At 34.3% G+C, this 19,554-nt stretch overlaps 1 protein-coding gene across 7 annotated transcripts in view; it reads left to right on the forward strand.

The window, feature by feature from the left end:
- Positions 1 to 19,554, forward strand: part of KCNIP4 (potassium voltage-gated channel interacting protein 4) — a 436,446-nt gene that overhangs the window by 270,837 nt on the left and 146,055 nt on the right. Inside the window, exon 1 of one of the 7 annotated variants that reach the window (XM_038178283.2) lies at positions 9,931 to 10,056. The exons of the other annotated variants lie outside the window; for them this stretch is intronic. The gene's annotated coding sequence lies outside the window, so the exon portion shown is untranslated. Of the gene's footprint in view, positions 1 to 9,930; positions 10,057 to 19,554 lie in introns of those variants that run through there. 7 annotated transcript variants of the gene reach the window in all.

A 19,554-nucleotide genomic window follows, 5' to 3' on the forward strand; every position in this document is an offset into this window, starting at 1 on the left:
TCAGAGGATTTGAAAAGCTTTTACACGTTGCCCATATGATTATATAGGAATGCATTTCCCAAGAAAGAGGAAGGAAGCTGAAACAAAGTTTGTGAAGTTGTAACCTGTATAAACTAAGATGAAAAATGTTCTTGGCCTAACAATTCAATTCTTTAAGTTAAAGACACAAGTGAGAATCTATTAAACCAATGTTGAATACATATGGAAAAAGGTGCTGAAAACTAGAAATAACAATGCTACAAGAAATGGAACAAAAGAAGGAAAGATTTGTGCCTTTTTATTTCTCTCTATTCAGCTATTTTTTGCTCTTTTAATCTAATAATTCTTGTCTTATGAATGAATTTCTGGAAAAAAAATAATACATCTGTTACTTGAAAAATAATTTCTCCAGACTCTTTGAAACAAAAAACCTAGAGAATCAACTGGTATATTAATGGGCAGATCATAGGCACCTGCTTCCTAATTAGTTAAGATTTCTTTTCAGCTGCACCTGGGCTGTGTTGTAGCTTGCATGGTTTTGTTCTTATGTCTTCAGAGAGCCTGGATCTTTCTGTAGGAGAAATGTGGCATCAGTAGTGCAGTGTGGTGTCTTGAAGCAGAAAATTGGAAAATATTGTCAAAATGGAAGGGAAAGAATCCATTGTGGTTAGTGGTAAGTTTACCAGTCTGTAGCTGGTGAGTAGATTGGATAGAGGGGTTATTGATGGATACAGGTAGTGGTGAGTTGACTGGAGGTGAAAGAAGCTTGAATTTTCACCACCTAAGGAAGGGACAAGACTAAGTTTCTCAAATCTAGTTGCTGAGTTAACGTGCATTAGGTGGGTGTGGGAAAGACTGGATTCCTGTGGGAAAGAAAATAAGTGTCACCTGCCAAAGAAAAGGTGTGTTGCATATGGTTCAGCCATTTAGGCTGCAGTACTTAGTATGGGATCCCTCTAGCACCACAAGCTCTGAGGAAGGACAGGATTGGCAATATTTTTCTCTTCAGTGCTAGGTTTTGGACTCCTGAAGTAAATTCAGATTCAGCTTAGCATACCTAACATTTAAATGATTATTGTGATGCTTTTATTTTGTGTGAAGTTCAGAGGTGTCCTGGTGGATGCAATGACAACTGAGTTTGTCTTAGAAACCTTCCCTGGTGTCAAAGTAAAGTGGATGCTGAAGGGAAACATAAGCCTCAGGACACCAGGCTTGGAAAGAAATATTCTCACAAATTTAATCTAGGGAAGTAAGTTAGGCATAGAGAATGTTTGGGGAGAAGAAAGCAAAACTAGCAAATAAGAAGAAAGGCTGCACAGCGTATTGATGGTGGAGCTGCAAGAGGGGGAGGAGAAATAACTTAAGGTATTGCAGGAGGGAGAGAAGCACTAGAAACATTCTGAGAATTTCTGTCGACGTGACTTTTATGGGGAAGCTTTTTTATTGTTTACCATCTCTGGAGGGGAAAATTTAGTCTATTTAATGATATTTACAAATCTATATATGATGTTTCAATGTGGTAAAATGTCAGATATTATGTATAATCTTAGGCTGCTCTAATTAAATTTAAATCTGCTTAAAAGTGATTTAACCGGAGTGAAGCAAGCCTTCTGCAATATTTGAATATCTGTTTAAAATGGCTGTGTTCTACATAATCTGTTTATAGTTTAAGTAGAAATTTGTGTTTTGAAGTTGCCATTTCAGTGGAGACATTATCTGGAATTGTGTATTCTCTTGTTGTAACTAGCAAGCAAAACCTAGATGAACTGAAGATGATGCTTAAGAAGCGTTTTAAATGCCTTTCCTGTCCTTACAAACACCATGGGTGTTAATGTGACTGGTCAGTTAGGAAAGTCACTATACACTGGATTCGAACAATTTCTTGTCTGTTAGTGTTCACATACTTTATGGTAAAACTGCTTCAATCCTCTATACAAAACTGGATGTAGCCAAGAAACAAATTCTTAGAGATCTTATATCTTGTCTAATGAAGAAGTAAAACTCCTTAAACTCCTTTTGCCAGTACTATCAGATCAAACGGCTAATATTCCCCCCACCTACCTTTCATTTCCTTATTCTCAGCAAAAAAAAAAAAAATGTACAAAGTTGACTGTCAAGAGTATACCAAATTGTTGGCAGTGGATCTGAGATGGAGACCATCTGACTGAAAGAAACAGTCACACTATTCCCAACTTTGAATTTTTAACTATATATGAAGGTCTTTTCTAGTGGAAAAAGTATACTTTGTGAAGAACAAAAAAAAAAAAAAAAGGCTTTTTTTTTAATTTATATATGGAAGGGAAAAAAGAAAAAAAAATAAAAATCCCCAACATTGTCATCAGTCTATTATGTCATATGCTATTTATTTTGTACAGAGTCTTAAAACCCTTCAAATAGGTCTTGCTATAGTGGTAAGGTGCATCTAGCTGTCTGAAAATCTGCAGAGATGTTGCATGTTCATGGCAAAAAGTAAAAATAATTGCAGCGTGTTATGGACTATGCTGAATTCTATAGCATTTAACAGCTCAGGCTTGATTGTTAATTCACAGTAGGTTGTTGATTTTGAGTAAGTTTCGCTCCTCTTTCACAAAATAAAAGCCTCAAAAGTGCTTATTTTCTATTTTACTTGAAAATTACTTTAAGATTAGACATGCTTCTTTTTTTTTTTTTAAAAGAATTCTTTGATATTCTAGATATGCAGAGAAAAATAGAAAAAAAAAAAAAAGTATTCCAAAGTAATTCCAAACTAATAATCTCTCAGAATTTCAAAATTCACATCATGTGCTATCAATAAAAGGTGTTGTAGTTCTGTAATTCTGTGCTCAGGTGTGCAACTCTTCTCTCATTCTCCTTCACAGTTAATGATTTCTGTGTAATTCTTTTGTGTAATTATTTTGTTTGACTAAAATCCCCAAATTATCAGTGAGGAAAATAATGTGCAGCATCAGAACTTAATGTTAATTTTGGAGCTACATAGTGTCCTTAGGAAAAATTGAACAGTTACCCTGCTACATAATACTTAGAAAAATACAGATATTCTGTCAGAAATTGGAAGGATGAATATCCACTGGTAGACTTGTACATGAAGGTAATGACGCATGTAGATGGGAAGGAAAAATGGTGTGCTTTTTTCTGATCTCCCTCTCTTCCCATGGCTAAGCTGGTATCAGAGATACAGCTGTGTCTCGCTTCTGAATAAACCCATTTAATCTTCCTGGATGTCCACAGAGGGCTAAGAATAATCTTGCACTTTAGATATGACTTTTTTTTTTGTCAAATATTCACAGTCCATCAAATACACACAAATCCATCAGTCATTAAAAATTAACATCTACAGAAGCAGTATGGTATTTTAAACTTTAAGAATGTGGAAATAATTGAAGGAATAGTTGAAATAAGTAGTTACAGTTGCAGAGATCTTAAAACTTACTGATATTTATTTTAGCATTTAATGCATAGTTATAGACTGGATTACGGTGGAAAAAAAAAAAAAAGAGTCCTACAAAGATTTTGAGTTCTATAGAAATCATTCAGAATCTATAATGTGATGATGATTTTTTTTCTCTGAAAAAATGACTTTTTTTTTTTCAGAATAATTATTACACAAATTTGCTTCTGGTGAGATATATTGCCTTAAGGGTATATGGCTGAGGCCCTCCTATTGAGTCACAAGATTCAGAAAAGACCTCTTTGCTTTCTAAACTCCTCCTCAAAAAGGAGCTTAGGTGTAGCTGGAACCAGTCCCAGTCCACAGTTTATTTCTAAAGGATTATGCCTATTGCCGCTTACCAAATCTTGGCAGGGAGCTCAAACATGCAAACAGTGTTCACTGAGACAGTTTTGCAAAGATGTGTAATTTATTAAGGCAACAGATATAACAGATTTGGAATTGCCATTGGTAAATCTACTTACTGCAATGACTCACCTGGAGTTAACAGTTCAGTGCTTTAGTTATCTATGTTTTTCTGGGTAACATCCGACAGAGTCGAAGACAATAGTCTTACCAACAGACGTTCCTGCTTGAGAAGGAGAGAAGTCCAGACCCATTGACCCATCTGATAACTGGGGTTCTTGTTCTCAAAATAGAGGTTTCTGAACACCCTATTTATACTTCTGGCAGGACTCAGTCATTTATTGTGCACTGATAGGCCATGTTGAGAGCCAAACACATTGTTTGGTCAAAAAGAAAAGGGGAGTGGGGGATGACAGGGGAGACAGGTTGCTTTCCTGGCTTTACTTGAAACAACATAGGGCTGTGAGGCTTATGCCTCACCCCAGATATCCACCATTTTCTGTGGTGGACAGGCCTATTGTCCAACCCCCCTAACATCTGTTCCATACTTTGACCAGATGAGCAAGATGTGCATGTTAATCAACTCACATTGCTGCTCAAGCTCTTCTCAGCAGTTCTTTAAGTCTCTAATGGTCACTCAGTATTTTGACACCGACAAGCCTGGCAATATTCCACAAGGTGTGGATTGTTTTCCAAACTTTGATAATATACTCTGTGTAAAGAGTAACCTCTCTGTATACTTTCACAGTTTTACCTTTTTGTCTGTATTTGCTTACTCTTTGACTCCTACAGCAACACAAATTTCCAGGCTTCCTTGAAAATTGGCATGCTTTAGTCATTTGGAATCAAAATGTAACTTAATGAAACCTTATATTTCCTCCAAGCTGTGATTGAAAAAGGAAGAGTATGAGAAGAAAGTTTTTGTATGAAACCTTTTTTTTTTTTTTTGAAGAATCTGCTGCAAACTTCAGTTAGATAGAGTCCATAATACCTCCTTCATATAATTTTGTCCTATGACTTTTGTCATATATATTTATCACTCCCAATTGTAAGGCCTGATGGAAGAATTGACTTATTTTCTGACTCTTTATCTTCTCCCAGAGTGACAAGTTTGTGTAGTTCTGTAGACAATAAGAAGACAGCTATTTTCCATCACGACAACTCTTGCTCTGTTTAAAGAGTGGAGGTCGTTGCTGAACTTACTTACTCTCAGCATGACCATAGAATATATACTATTATTGTGGGCAATGTGAAGTTACAGAGATGTTTTTGTTTGTTCTTTCCTCAATCAAGGAAGTCTGCTTTGCTACTGAATTTGAAAAGGAGAGAATAGCAAACTGATGAACAGCATGATAAAGAATAATAATAATAATAATAAAGAAGTTGTATTTTGTTGATTCTCTTTTTGAGAGAGCAAAGACATCATATATTTTGAAAATATAGTACAAAAACTATTTCTCTCCATGCAGTATATAGACTACCTAGATTCCCACATAAGACCAGGAGAATCCAGACTTTTTTTGTTACTACCTAAGAATGCAATTTCTTTAATGTAGAGAACAACGTATATTTTTATTCTACTTTCCTCTTCATAATGTACGTTTTTCTGTATGAAACAGGTGGGATTTTTTTTTTTAATTTCTTCCAGCTTTCTTGCAACTCTAATTATTGCAGCTATAACTATACTTTGGTCTTCTTTAGAACATCAGAAATGTATAGTTGGAGACAGTGTCAAGAAAACCATATAGGACTCCTTTTTTTCATTTCAGTGCTGATGGACTGTGCTCATACAGATAACTGTTCTTCAGAACCTTCCATGTTCACAGTTGCTTATTATACACATCAGTATATGTGTTTTCCCTATGCTAGATTAACCAAATAGTTTACACTATGGGTTCTCAGTGCCTAAGTTTCCATTATTAAAATATAAGCCAATTACTTTTTATACTGCCTTTGACATGGAAACCTCATAATTTTTCATTCTTTCATATTTCACATATTTTAATACAGTTCCCACATATCTTTCCCCTGTTATTCTCCTTAAGTACAGCCCTTTCTCACAGATCTTAGTTTCTAAGTTTATTAGTTTTCTAAGCAGTGCTGCTGGTTAGATATTTTTTTCCTTTTTTTTTTTTTTTTTCCTGCCCTTAAATGCATGATCTGCTTTTGCAGGATTTCTGTTGACACTGCATTCAAAGTGCGAAGTATAAGTTTTTATAAAAGATCTGTAGGTGAAACACTAAAGATTGGAAGTAACAGATTTTAATAACATCTTTCTCTTAAAAAAAAAAAAGGCAATATTAAACATTTTATTCATATGTATAAAAATAAAAACACGTTAGAAGACTAAGATTCAATATCCCATTATCAAAGCTAAAAAGTCTGAGGAAAAAGTCATCCCAAATAACAGCAATATGCTCACCAAGTTAATAAGGAAATGGTTAGCTTTTAATTTATTTTAATAATTATTCTCTCATAGGTATTTGCAAAAAAAAAAAAATAAGAATATTGTTCAATATATCATAAAGGCATGTACTTACAATTCATTACATTTGTTTCCAGGAAATTATTTAGTTACTGATTATCCCAGTGACTGTACACTTTTCTCAGTGTATATATACCTAAGCTCCTCTGTCACTCATATATAAGCCCTCCTTTCTGAACCCAAGCAAAGCTACAAAACTTACTCTCTCTGCAGAATGTAATGCTCAAAATTCTGTAAAATGTGATCTACAGTGGATTAATCTTCAAAATATAGTTTAAAAAAGTTTTATAATAACTTACTTTAGCTGCTTTTTATGTATGTCATTTAAGATGATTTATATCCGAGGAGATCTTATATCTGTTGCCTATATTATGCTGTATGATCTAAAATGCATAGAGTAAACATGTTCCGACTACCAGAATCAGTGACAAACTTGAGCTTCTCAGTAACTTTTTTTTTTCTGTCAGCTGAAGAGCTAGGGAGAGACTGCTATGGATAAGGGTCCTATCTGTCCTCTGTTTCTGTGTTTTTTATGTGCTAGTTTTATTCCTTCTCTGACCATATGCTAAACAAATTCTGTTCAATAACCTGTAGAAAACTACCCTGGCATACAAAATGATTTTTCCCCCTTTATGTTGATAGTTAAATAAGTTTACTGTGCAATCAGGCAAGTAACAGGCCTAATAAAAGGGAACACACAGGGTCACAAGGTGAGAGGAGGAGGAGGAATGGAATTACCCTTTCTGCAGCAGTGAACCACTTAATCAGCTCTCTTTGCAATGCAAACAGACTCCAATTAGAGTATTGAATTTGGATGTCAAATTTGTCATGACAACTAAACTAGGCAGGCTTATAGCTACATGTATATAGTGTATTTTCATTCAATCTTATTTTTGACATGGCATATCTAGTGCTGTCTATAAGGACAGAGTCTTTTGTATTTCAAAAATTGCTTAAGCCCTATATATATATATATATATGGAATTATGAATTATATATGGAATTATATATTATAATATGGAATTATATTCATATATATATGTGTGTGTATATATATATATATATATATATATATTCCTAATTCCAAGGGAGAAGATCAGAGCAGAAAGATAAACCAAAGTGGGAACTGGCTATCTACTCACTGTTCTCTTTCATAAGGAGTTTGAAGCTGGTAGAGGAGACCACCAATATGCATATTTGGTGGCAACATAAAATTAAGAAGCACAAGGAAGCAATTAAAAACAAAGAGCGTAGACTGAGATTACAAAGTCTCATTACTGAGTCTGATATTACCAGACTGCAAGAATTATCTGTCTTTTTCCACAAGTGCATACTGGTTTTCACAGGAAACTAATTTGTCTTTTCTGCTTTTTCAAATTATTTTTTTAAGAATCTCAGAAATAACTTTTTGAACTTTTCTGTACTAGCAACGTGACAGAAAAAAGCTAGTAGGGATTTCAAATAAATGTTTTTTACTGCTTTCTTATGTTTTTTATATAAGAATAGAATGTTTAAAATCATAAAATGTTGATTCCATTACATGATACATAATGGAATGTTATAAATATGCTCACATTATAAAGAGTTCCCACACAGTGGTGAATGAGATTTTTTGCTTCACTTCAATAGATTTAGCACAGGTAATAAATTTGCAGAGAGAGAAAATTGCAAAGAAAAGAATTTACAACAGATGAACCTAAAAATATAACCAAAGTTGCATGTCAGCAGTTCAGGGCTTACCTAGGTTATGCAGGTTATTTCTTCTGCTTCCTTATATCAAGTTATACTTGAGCAGTCTACATTTGGCATAGCTCTTTGCTTTGGATGTGCATTATTATTATATTTAACAGTAGGATGAGTGTATCAAATTTGTGTCAATAATTCTTAAATTTCCAATTGACTACAACCTCTCAATGATACGCTCATTTCTTTTTCAGGGTAATCAATTGCAAGATTAGTAAAGGAAATTTCAATGGTTTTTTTGTTTGTTTGTTTTCCTCCAAGTTTCTCACCCACCCTATTGTGCACACATAATTAATACAAATGGTTGTTGAATAGAAAGCAGTCCTGGTTTTGGTTTTAACTTTGCTTTGATTAAAGAGTATGGGGGGGTATTGTAGGTATTAACATCAACAGTTCATCTCACTTCCAAACAATTCTCTGTGAGTGGCCTTTATAATGGTAAAAGCAGTTGTGAAGGAACATAAAGATTATGTTATTGATGCTTCCCCAGTGTTCTAGTCCCAAACGCTGTATATCTTCGGAACCTCAAAAGTGATTTCTCTGCTTTTTAACTTGTCTGGAGGGATTTTTTTCTTTTTGTTCTTTGTCTTGGAGATTTATTTTTTTTTAATCTGAAAAATTGTCATTTAGCAAGGATCTCCACATCATAACCATCTAATTAATGCACAAAGAAATAGAATTTTGTTTTAAACTTTTTACTACCGACTTAACACAGAAATCTTCATAACCAGTTTCAAAGGCTTCATTAGTCATCAAGCACACTGAGTGCTTAATTTCAGAAGTGTGTGAAAACAAATTAAAATTTGAGATGTTTTACTTGACAAAGTTCCACGTGAAACTGGTGGCTCTGTAGTTTTCCATGTTTTGTCACTTTTTCCATTTCTTAAAAAAGCAAAAAAAAAAAAAAAAAAAAAAGTACAATTTATTGCTGATGATGTATCTCTGATTCCCAAACCAACGTGTTTCCAGTGGGAAGGATGTTCATTTGAAAAAAATATCTAGAAGAAGCAATTGCACTATGAACTTGTTACAAACTACTTATTTGCACAAAGCCCACCCTATGTAACTGCCAGGAGTGTAAGTCCACCATCAATTTCTGACAAGTATTGTAATCACTATAATGAAACGTAAGTTTTAGGTATATATTATTCCTTAGAATGATGTATGTACGATCTGTTACCAGTATTGGAAACTAAGCTTGCTCACTAGGGGGTTACAAACTGCCAAGAAATTATTTCTTTAAAACTGTGCTTAGAAGTCTTTGTTCTGACAGTTCTTTATTTTTAATGAGCACAGAAGATTCTAGGGAAAAGCCAACAGTTTCAAACACTGCCTTTTGAGTCTCCAAGTGCTCTCCACAGTCTAGGTCATAAAGAAATAACGTATTTCATGTTCAGAGAAAATGTCTAGAATGTTTTTTTTGTTTGTTTGTTTTTTGTTTGTTTGTTTTGTTTTCCCTTAAAAGTCATAGGCATTGCAGACAGTGCAAACACACAATAGCTAACATGAGTATTTATAACACAACTTTTCTTGCAAACTGATGTAATGTCTATGAAAATAATTTTGTATGTATTCCCCAGTTTACTGGATATTTTAATTCCTGCTTTGAAGATGCCCTACACAATGTTTTCAAAGCTACCCTTTAGGAAGACACATCTTTTGCATAATGCTTGGGTAGCAAGTCTTATGTGACCTCTGCTATGGTCTGCTTTTGTAATCCTTTCTGTTTTCGTCTGCTTTCTACAATGCTTTTTGTCTACATACATATCTCACCATGACTAAGCTTTACAGGCATATGTCTGGTAAAGTTAGAAGTAGGTGACATTGACCTCCGCAGCTGTGCTGCTGAAGATTTTTACTGTGGACTCTGTTATGCTGGGGGCACGAGGGAGGGAAGAAAAAAAAAAAAGTGTTGTTTCACCTAGGAAGTAATCTGTGGCTGGGATTGCCTGCTCTGGCAAAACTGAAGATTTGGAGCTGGCTGTCTGTGGCTTGGTTAGCAGCACTTTGTCAGCACTGCTGCATGAGCAAAACTGATCAAGTCAAGCATCTAACTGTAAGTTCTGGACTGAAAACCATATCTATGTTGTTCTTTCCCTCTGCTTGCCTAAACATAGATTTATTATTATTATTTTCCCTCAGTTGTCCCTGTAAAATTTACCTCTCACTGCCATTAATGTTCCAGAGATCAAACACTGAGAATGTGAACTAGATGAAATGTCATCTTTTAATACACTCTCCTATTTAAACTACTACTTTTACTGGTGATGAATGGCAGAAGTCAAGACTCCAGTGAAAATGGGATCCTTCCACAGAGTAAACATATTCAACATTTCTGCAAAGTTAAATTTTGATGATGTCCTGTGGCTAGTTGTTTTTTTCTGACAGTACAAAAATGAGGCAGCCTTTGAGGAAACTACTGAGAAGTAAATGGTACTTGCTATGAGGTTAACCTTAGGCTTATTCAGAACTACTGTAACTCATATGTGTCAGGGCAGGGGGCCACCAAGCCTGACATGTGGATCATTTAGTGTTTTCTTATGGGTGAAATGTCTCCCCTGATACAGCAAAATCTGGAAAAACAGGAAAATAATTTATGTTGCACCTTGAATACCTCTCTGAAACCTCACTGGCAGACATCTGAAAGTCATTAATTGTTATGAAGGTTAAAGGAGGGTTATTGGATTCTGATGTATAGAACTGCAAGAGTAGTTCATTTGTCGCTCCAGGCAAGGTCCTTGTACATATTTTGTGTTACTGTGTACAAGGGGAAGCAAGAAGAAAATAATCACTCCTGAGCAGAAATTTGACAAGGAAGTGCTGTCGTACTGAGCTGGAATAGTTATTTTTTGGTGCTTTAGAACCAGCTAAATCAATTTGACTGCTTGTCCTGGGAAAGTTCTTGAGCAACAGAAATAGAAGAGTATTTGGGTTCTTCACCACTAGGTTGGGATTGCTGTTCCGGCTAGAGTATTATTTGAAATTTTAGTTCAAAGGAAAAAATATCCTTCAGCTTTCACATTAAGAATTAAGGTTATGTAATTTATTCTTCAGATAAGCCAAAGATTGATTTGATAATGTATTTTGTTAATTTGGGATGCAAAATGAATATTTTAATGTATTGATTTATCAAGTAATGTGACATTTGTGACATGAAATACTCAATTTTGATTAGTTTGTAATGATTTTTATAGTAGCTTTTTTAATGTTGATGCTCATTTATTAATTCTCAGAAAATGCATTAAGACTGATTTATTACTGCTGCTTGCACAATAGTTCAGTAACTTTAAGAATTTAACACAGTAAATTGAGGTCAATTAGAATTTTCTTCAAAAGGTTCAATTGAATTGTGTTTGGATTGGATTGTTTTAACAAGAAAATAACAGTGAAAGAACAACACCTCCCTTTAGCCTCTTTCCTCTTGTAAATAAGACATTTTAATTTAACTGATGTTAAGGATATAGTAAAATGAGATATACTCCTGAGCAAAATTTCTGTAGTGTTGTATGCAAAAATCTTGGACTTGAATCAAAGAGTAGAGAAGATTTCTCTATCATCGTCTAAAATCTTAGCCTCCATACAGCTGTGATTTGAGTTCAATGACCTTTTTTATGTCTCTGTGCAACTGTTTTATCGACTCATTCAAAGTATTCAAGAGATTAGTGGGGTATAATTTTTTACGTCACAGAAATATCCTAGTTTAACCTTATTCAGAGATGATTGTCTGACCTCCTTACTACTTTACACAGTCCACAAAATTTCTCTTGTAAGTCTTGCTTACTTTATCTTTGGGCTTAATGACTCTACAACAGTAAGAACTCCTGAAGGCAAAGGATTTTACTTGTCTTAATTTTTAACCTCACTAATTCATATTTTTTGCAGGTAAGTAACCAGTCTTTCTGAAAATGTTTGGATACTTAGCTATAACATTTTCCACTCTCCCTTTACTTTCCTATACTGTAGTTTCTATTATACTTTAATATTTTCTCCCTGGTGGTGAGCTGTTAGCTAACGGAAGCATATTTATGAGTGTGTTATGAGTCACTGTCAAGTTCATGCATAGTTGATGGTCTACGTTTTTTTTGGAATGTTGCAAACAGAGTAATACCTTAGACATAACTCATTTTACAAATATTCAGCTGTCTGAATCATGGTATATAATGATTATTAATGATAACACAGAGAGTAAAATCAAGGTGTTTCCCTTATCATAACCCATTTTTTTTCCTGATGTTTGAGTTGCTTCGGATTGTGTTTACTTACTGGAACTTGCTTCTGAATGGGATGCATCACCCTCCGATGTGTTTGGTTTTCTCCTTTCTCATCTGTTTTTTGTCATCCATTTTCATGTGCTATACTATGATGAGCATTAGTATTATGGGATGTCATAGTCTGTGTTTGTATGGTGACAAGACTTGTGCAGCATGACATATTAAAAATGTGGTGCCTGCAAATAATGTTTGACCTTAAAACTGGAAAATACAGTTAGAAAAAATAATGGGAGAGAGAGGGGCACAACTATGCTTTACTTTTAATAATGTTTTTTTTTTTTTTCTGATTTTTCTTTTTATAAGAGTTAGATTAGGTTCTGCCAGTTCATGCTTTCCAGTTTGCACAATGACAAATATATATATTTACAGGTTTTCATATAGATATATTCTTATTATTCTGCAATTTAAAAGCATGTAGCCACATCTGATTTTGTTCATGCATTTGATCACCAAACACACACACGCACATGCAAATAACCAGACTAGTTGAAATGCAAACATAAAATTCCTGTCAATACTATAGGGTTTAGAGAGGATTTAGTACTCTATACATTTTCTACCTATTCTTGCTATCTTGCCATTTTATTCTCTTCTGTGAATTTCTCTTGACTTTGGATCTGTTTCTGTTTTTTGTTTGTTTGTTTTTTTAATGATTCCCCTAAAATGTCCTATTCTGTTTTCCATTCTCTTGATATAACACTCCCCATTTACAAGTGCTTAATTTACTAATAAAAGTACTCATTCCTTCTCTAATGTATGTATTATTAGCTGTGATCATGCATAAAATATTTTTTCTTGGTTTTCCCATGAGTTCTTAGTGGCCACTTTCTTAGTCTCATATTTCATTTATCTGATTATTTGAAGTTCATTTACAGGACTGTTTTTTTTTTTGTTGTTGTTTTGTGTGGTTTTTTTTTGTTTTGTTTTTTTTTTTTTTTTTTTTTTCTCTTTCAAGGGAAAAGGTTTAATTTATGTTTTCTACATACTGAAATATATGAGTTGTTGTATTGCCATCAATCTAAAGAGTACCTACTGCATCCAAATCAGCTGTAGGAGCAGTAAATTTTGCAAAGTGATATTCCTTGGTTGCTTACTATTAAATGGTCCTTTTAATATCACTCTTTAAAAACTAATAATATATATATTTTTTTTACCTTATGTAATGAAAGTTTATTTTCTAATTATTGGGGAAAAAAAAAAACTTAAATACTCTAATGTTACTCTCTAAAGGATGGCAGCTTTCCATTAGTATCTGTAGCTATAATACATATATTAGTATCAGTCTGAGGGAAGATTAGATGGGGGACTATGAATCTTGCACTGACTGATGCCTGCCTGTTTTTCCTTAGCTTAATGGATGTTAAATGTCATTTGTGATTTTTTTTTTTCTTTCACCTGCTCAGAACTTGGAGGAAAATACCAAGAATATGCACAAATATCACCAGGCCTTAATGAGCTATTGTATATTTTAATGATTTGTAAAAAGGTAGGGAAAAATAACAATTAATAGTTCTAGCAAAACCACCTGCAATATAATATATATCTAAAAATCAGAACCAACACAAGACTAAGATCGATACAGATATTTACTGATTAATAGAACACACAAAACAAACAAACAAAACAGGTCCCCTTGAAGTGCTACCTCTCTTCTTTTTAAAATGTCTTAATTATTGATCCTAATAGATTTGCTTTTTTTGTTTCCTTTTATCATAAGGGAAACACCTTCCATTTTTGGAATCTGAGACAAAGCATTCATGTCTTCCTCTTGTGTTAGTTCACAAATACCTGCTGTTTAGTAATGTGAAAAAGTTTCTATTTGCCCTTCACAAGTCAATGAGCTGTAAACGCTGAAGTAATTGAGCCACCCACATTCTGGTCTGCAGATGATATGAATGATGTATTTTATTAGCATTTAATTAAGTTGCAAATGTTATGCTAAACTGAATTTCTGGCATAAATTGAATAACTGGATTAAACAACACTCTTGTTTAAAAGCAATAAATTTAAAGATTGTTGAGTAATCTGGAAAAATTCGCTCTTCAGCTCTCTTGAAGCTATTAACCTATATTCTGGTGCTTCAAAAAATACTAATAAAAAATCTTTATCCCTCAACAAATGCTGAAATTTGTGGCTTACGCAATATTAATTTCACACCTTCCTAGTTTAGGTTAATGGCATTTGATTATAACAATGAAGATTAAATGGATCTCATTCACTCTGTAGTAGTAAAGAGATAATATTCACTTGGAACAACAGCAAATGACTAAAATTTAAATTTGAGATTATTGCAATGAGATTCAAGAAGGTGTAATACTTTCAGGTTATTAAATAGTTGATTCTATTTCAGTTTGGGGAACACTGAAGGATTTGCCTTATTCCTATTTTCTTATTTGGATACATGCCTTGGGAAGTCTAGCAGTACAAGAGCTATTTTATATGACTATTTTATATAACTTTGTTTAAGAATGCCATGGCCAACTTGAAAGAGTATTCTAAAGGACAATGGGAGGCTGAAGGGCTCCAGCCTCACACTGTGTTGTTAGGCATGTAATGAAGAAATATGTGTTAGAAATGGCTCAATCTTCAAAATAGGATTAAATAAAAAAAATAGGATTCGTTAAAAGAATAGAAGTAAGCAAACAGCGCTGGGTGCACCGGGAGTCTCCGCTGCACCAGGACGCACACCAGTTATATCAAATAGCTGATTTTTATGCTCCTAGACTAATACATATTCATTACTACTCCTAAAAAAAAAAAAACAAAACAAAACAAAACAGGTTATTATAATTAGCTTCTGGGGTCCAGTCCCTCCTGCTGGAGCATGCGCATCAGTCTCCGGTGGTCCCTCTGGGGGTCTCTAGGGGTCTTTCATGCTGAAGGCTCGTAGTCTTCCTCTCCAAGTTTTTTTCTCGTCCTTCCCCTTTGTACTCCTTTGGCACCATATCAAGTTTATAGAACATCCCCTTCAGGTCTTGTCTCCCAGCCGTCCTTCAGCTTCTTTTTTTCTTCTTCTTAATCTCTTGGCCACCAGAGGCTTGCATAGTATCCCATAACAGTCACTAGTTGTTATCAGTTGTTCTGAAACCCCCAGACATCAAAGACTTCATACAAACACAAATAGCTTTCTTATTGACACTTCACGAGTAATTAAAACATTCTTCACCAGCCATTCACAGGGACAGTCACCTATAGCAGTGTTAAATTAATCTCGAAGAAGACAAAAAAAAAAAAAGGCTGTAACTGTTAGAAATAGAAGTCCGGAATAACAAAAGCAAACAGGTTCATAAATTTGAGGAGTATTTTCTGAGGACTTGATAAATTGACTAGAATGAGGGGGAGACTGGGACATACTGCATCTGTGGTTCAAGAATTAAATTGCCGGTGCAGGGCCCAGAGGCAGACAGGACTGTTCTTTATGGACACGAATTGTTAAAACATTCCTAACATATGGAAAAATGCAAGTTTTCTGGCTGAAGAACAGGGAAGAGTCAAAAGACGATGAGTGTGTGCATGTGTTTCCATCTAGACTTTTTTCTTGTGTAAGAATAGGAACCAAAACAAAACCAAAGTGTTTGCTTTGGGGAAGCAAACAACTTCAACTGCCTTCTTGCAGCTTTGCTAAACTGAAAACCTGTACTTGGTTTACCTTACTTTCTGTAAGTAAAAACCTTACTTTCTGTAAGTATTATTTCTAAAATGTTAAATATTTGTGGACTTTTTTTTTATCAGGATGAAGCCTTACTGAGTTTTTGCTCTGTTCGATTCTGTTCTATAGAAAGTGAATAGCTACAGAGTCAATACTCTATTTGAAATTGGCTCTGAAAATGAGGAAATTACAATTTCTCGTACTTAAGTGGTTCTAATTGTAGTGTTCAATTTCATGGTGAATTCTCTGGATAACTGGAGCAATTTTTTCATCAGAGTATTCATGAGTTGTACAGACACATGACTGGTATTAATGAGGACTACTAGATAGCCTGTACATGTGCAAAGGTCTAGTATTTTAAAGTGCTTTCCCTTTACTTATTCTAAAATGAAATCCCATTTAAACCAGTCTGATTGTTCAGACCTGAATGCTTAGCACTTCTGAGAACTAGCTCCTTAACGCTGCTTGTATTTGGTGAAGAAAATTTTTAGTAACTCCAAATACTTTTTAGAAATGAAGTTTGAAATCACAGTAGTGTGCAAATCTACATGGTAGATTTCTACTAGGGGGATATGAAGTGTGTTTTTTTGTTTGTTTGTTTTTCTTTTTTTTTTTTGTTTTCTCCAGTAAAGCTTTTGTAATTATTGTGTGCTTTCAGGCTCCAATCACAAGATTGCTGATTGTGCTTGGGAGTAGATCTAAAATTCCAGATTGCACTGTGGCAACCCAGTAACTGGTTTTAAATAAATACCAATATGTGAAAAAAGCACAATAAATGCTGGCAGAAGCTATGTTAATTTATTTTCAGCTTAGTTACATATTTGAGATTACCTCTTTCTAAGGAATCCAGGATCTAATTGAAATCTGTTCATTTTCTGAAAAGTTAAAATACAATAGGGGGGTGGTGTGAGGAAAAACACGTGTTTTTTTTCTCAGAACTTTCTAGAGCAGGCCAGCTCTGATATTAAGGAGCAATCATAATCTGATTCAACATCTGTTGAGGAGAAAGGAGAGATGCAAGACAGTTTAATGGACCCAGGGTTGGGTTGGAACAAGATGGCAATTATGGCTCCAGACTCATTCATCCTGATTTGATTAGTGTGGTTTTGTTGTTTGTGTTTAAAACTGGATGGTTATCAATTAATAACTACATTTATATCTGCTAGCTTCAAAAGGATTGTTGAAAAGCTATTAGAGAGTAATAGTTGTTAAGCTCTATTGTCATATAATTATGAAGGCCATTGCAAACTGAAAAACATTTTACTTTCTGAACAAATTTCTATAAGATTATATTTGCTGTTCTTGTGTGAGCAGTTGTTACAACTATTGCTAACTGTAGCTAGTTGTTAATGTTTTGTTTAGTTCAGTAGCCTGAAAATATGGGAATTCACGAAAATATTATTTACCTTAAATTCTATGTCCTATAATACATCATCTTGACTGCTTACTGCAGTAAGAGGTTTTCTCACTGTACAAAAAGATTTTTTCCTAGAAATGGCCATAAAGCTGAATATCACATGTAAACTCTCCTTCTTGGTGGTGCTAGATCATATTTTCAAGACAAATCAAGATAGAACATACCATGAAGCAACCAGTAAGTATTTAGAAACAAAATTGGCATCTGAACTTTAAAACCTAATACTTTCTTAGGTAGTTTGGTAACACTTTTTTCTATATACTCAGTCCCATTTTTTAAGTTGCTTTAAGGCTCAGAAGGAAAAGTATGTTAGCACTCAATCTTTTCAAGGAATTGTTATTTATGTGTTGATAGCAAGCTTTTTAGCACACCCCAGAGCTAGTGCTAAAAAGGTTTCAATATATTCAAACAGGCAGGGAACTTTGAAAATTACAAAATCCATTTTAACTATTGTGTTATAAAATGGGAATTATTACAACCAGTTACAACCAGCAATTTCTGTGCTTATAATTCTTTTCAAAGACTCAGGAATGTGACCTCAGCAAAACAGAAGAGAGGAGGAATATTTGGGAAATGCATTAGATGGAGGTCTTAAGTACCTGTTATTATTGCTGCTAAACAAAAGGGACAGAGTTCCATAAAAGGGATACAACACTGGGTACTAAAGTCTGCTCATCTACACAGAAATGGTTCTGAGTCATCTGGAGTAGTTTGATAAGTAAGAGATGTCACAAGATTTAGATCCTGTAGTATTGGAATAGGAATAAAGGAAGAGATGGGAGGAAAACATCAAAGCAACAGATGTCATTCTGCAAGTATACACTTTTCTAGTACTTTCAGTAAAGGGCAAAAAGAGATGGGCAGCTGTCACAGTTGTTTTGGATCTCCATATTTTAAGTTCCAAGAGAACTTAAGTCTTGGTGTATTCATGTGAAGTGACATCCAAGTTTATATTATTGATGAAAACCTAATCATGAAATACTTTTGAGGGAAGTATCTTGAAATCCACTCCATTAGTTAAAGAAAATGTTTATTTTACTTATACTTTTCTCTAGTGCTATCTTCTTTTGTGGCTCTAGCGTATATTTTTTTGTCTTATAAAGACCTTTCTACTTCAGCAACCTGTTTTCCATAGGCAAGCCAATCTGTCTTTTAATCTGCTCCACCAGGAACAGTTACAGAACTGCCAGAAGTGACAGCAGTTCTTTTAACTGTGGTTCTCAAATTATGTACTGTTTACCCTATACAGCTTCACAAAGTAGAAAACTCAATAAGGATAGGGGTTTGTTGAAATACTTCATCTAGTATGTGTTTACCTTCACACAACTATGTAGGAAAATGATATCTAGGTTACCTTTACAGATTACCATAAAATGCTATGTTGAAATTTGAGTGACCATAACTTACAAATTTCTCTATATGGAAATGTATTCTTCTCCTAACAGTGTCATCATTCTTATGCTTTTTATTGACTGTAACAAGGCTATTAAGAACATGCAATCAGACACAGTCAATAAGCTCTGCTTGAAGGTTTGCTGCTACGCAGTGGCAGAAAGCTGATTTATTTAGCTAAACTGTAAGTGCCACATGTGGCTGGATGTTTTTCTTGCATGGAAAACATAGAATTTGCACTGGGCCAGATGGTAAGTCATCAACCAGGTGCACCTATATAGAGTACTTGAGGGAAGAAGCACTTTCTCCTTTGTATAGCTCATTAAATTGCTATTTTATGCAGGAGATGAAACTGCTGGGAGTAAACTGCTAAGTTTCTACCAAAAAAAAAAAAAAAAGGAAGGTGAATGTGTATAGTCATGCCTCACAGCAAACTTTAGTGTACCATGAACAAGAAAGGAATCAGCAAAGTTCAGATGAACACTGTATTGCATGTCATTCCTTAAAATGATCTTTGAATAGAATGACTGTGTTGTACCTTACGTCTAAGCTGCTTGAAAAAGTCTTTGGTGTTCTCATAAGTAAATGACAGAAACTGAAATGCAAATGTTAAACAAAAGTGATTACTCTCTGCTATGGTTAACCAGCAATTTTAAAATAGTATTATGCTTTAAATGCGGTTCGTTGCTTTGCCTGCTGCTTTATTGCTTTAACATAAAAACATCCAAGAAGCAAAACTTCCAAATCAAATATCTGTGTTCATTACAACAACAGCAAATCTTCCAATAATTTTCTAAACCTCAATTGATATAATTCTACAGAAAA

This window comes from Anas platyrhynchos, chromosome 4, assembly GCF_047663525.1.
Source record: "Anas platyrhynchos isolate ZD024472 breed Pekin duck chromosome 4, IASCAAS_PekinDuck_T2T, whole genome shotgun sequence".
In the NCBI taxonomy this organism is placed as follows: domain Eukaryota; kingdom Metazoa; phylum Chordata; class Aves; order Anseriformes; family Anatidae; genus Anas; species Anas platyrhynchos.